Raw genomic sequence first — 2,342 nt, forward strand, 5'->3', positions numbered from 1 at the left:
GGTCAACAGCTCCCCACCACCACTGTAAACAGTGCTGGTGGAGAGCTGCTTCCGCTCCTCCATGGCCTCCCCGAACTCCTCCCAGACCCGGGTTTTTGCCTCTGCAACCGCACGAGCTGCAGCACGCTTGGCCTGCCAGTACCTCTCAGCTGCCTCCGGGGTCCTACCTACCAACAAAGATAAGTAGGACTCCTTCTTCAGCTTGACGACATCCCTGGGATTGCCGCCGCAACAGGCACCAGAGACCTTGTGACCACAACTACGAGCGGCCACATCGGCAATCGAGGTGGAGAACATGGTCCACTCAGACTCCATGTCTCCAACCTCCCCCGGGATCTGGGAGAAGCTCTCCCGGAGGTGGGAGTTGAAGACCTCGCTGACAGAGGGTTCCGCCAGTCGTTCCCAGCAGACCCTCACGATACATTTGGGCCTGCCAGGTCTGACCGGCTTCCTCACCACCAGGTGGTGATCGGTCGACAGCTCTGCCCCTTTCTTCACTTGAGTGTCCGAGACACGTGACCGAAGGTCAGATGATACGACTACAAAGTTGATCATCGTCCTCTGGCTCAGAGTGTCCTGGTGCCACGTGCACTTATGGACACCCTTGTGCTCGAACATGGTGTTCGTGATGGACAAACTTTGACTAGCACAGAAGTCCAACAACTGAACACCACTCGGGTTCAGATCGGGGAGCCCATGATTGCTGATCACCCCCCTCCAGGTCTCACTGTCACTGCCCACGTGGGCATTGAAATCCCCCAGGAGAACAATGGAGTCCCCAGTCAGAGCGCTATCTAGTGCCCCTCCCAGGGACTCCAAGAAGGTCGGGTACTCTGCACTGCCGCTCGGCCCGTAGGCTGAGACAACGGTGGGAGGCCTGTCCCCGATCCGAAGGCGTAGGGACGTGACCCTCTCGTTCCCTGGAGTGAACTCCAACACATGGTGACTGAGCTGGGGAGCAATAAGCAATGTGACCCCAGCTCTCCGCCTCTCCCCGTGGGCAATGCCAGAAAAATGAAGCATCCAGCCCCTCTCCAGGAGTTGGGTACCAGAGCCCAAGCTGTGCGTGGAGGTGAGCCCGACTATCTCTAGTCGGTATCTCTCAACCTCCCGCACAAGCTCAGGCTCTTCCCCCCAGCGAGTTGGTGACATTCCACGTCCCAAACAGCCAGGGGCTGTGAGCATGGACAGGGCCGACGGGCCACCCGCCCTCGACCGCCACCCAATCCTCTCTGCACCCGACCCCCATGGCCCCCTCTGCAGGTGGTGAACCCACAGGAGGGCGGGCCCACGTCGCTCTTTTGGGCTGAGCCCGTCCGAGCCCCATGGGCTAAGGCCCGACCACCAGGCGCTCGCGCGCGAGCCCCAACCCCAGGCCTGGCTCCAGGGTGGGGCCCTGGCTCCGCCATACCGGGCGATGTTTCAGTCCTTGATTTTTTCACTGGTCATGGAGGTTCTGAACTGCCCTTAGTCTGACCTGTCACCTAGGACCTGTTTGCCTTGGGAGACCGTACAAGGGGCACAAAGCCCCCGACAACATACCTCCTACGATCATCCGGGTACGTGAACTCCCCCACCACGATAAGGTGGCAGCTAGGGGGGATTGAAAGACTCATTTTTCCCATAATGCTTTTTGGCGCATGTGTCTGTTAGTTTTGTTTATAAGTGAAACCATGAATGAAAAGTGCTTTGCGTTTCATGTCTCCTGCCCACTGTCTGTGTTGTTACATGTGGAAGGTAAATTATACTTTTTTTTTATGCAACAGCAACCCGTAGCCTAGAGTCCCTTAATTGAGAGAGTAGCGACATGACAAAAATGGTCACATGACTTGTGGTGCCATCTTGAGGCCAATATAGCATTTACTGTTAATCTATCTGGATGTAAATCCAGGTATTTTACTTATTTATTTGCTGAAAATGCTGTTGTCACAGACCAAACGGTCCCCCCTAAAAATTAGTCTGCCCTGCCTTCGCTGCGCATGCGTCATTTGGGACCACAGCAGCTCATCTGAGACAGAGTATCTACACCCAAAGCCATCAAAGGAAAAATGGGATTATTAACCATCAGACGACAAAGTAAAACTCTTAAATCATTCTAACATCAGTTTTAAGCAGAAACAAGGCCATTTTGAGCAGAAATGAGGCGATAATTGGTGAACCGCAGCTGACGCACAGAAATGACACATGCTCAGTGAAAGCAGGATGGACAGATTTTTAGGGGCTACCGTTCGGTCTGCGACACCGGGTTGTTGTGCATTTGGAGGCACAAATAGACACAACAAGGCTTGAAGATGTAGAGGTTCCCTTCAGATCCGAACAGAAGAAAAATTTGGGAAAATAAA

This window comes from Thalassophryne amazonica, chromosome 12 (assembly GCF_902500255.1).
Source record: "Thalassophryne amazonica chromosome 12, fThaAma1.1, whole genome shotgun sequence".
In the NCBI taxonomy this organism is placed as follows: domain Eukaryota; kingdom Metazoa; phylum Chordata; class Actinopteri; order Batrachoidiformes; family Batrachoididae; genus Thalassophryne; species Thalassophryne amazonica.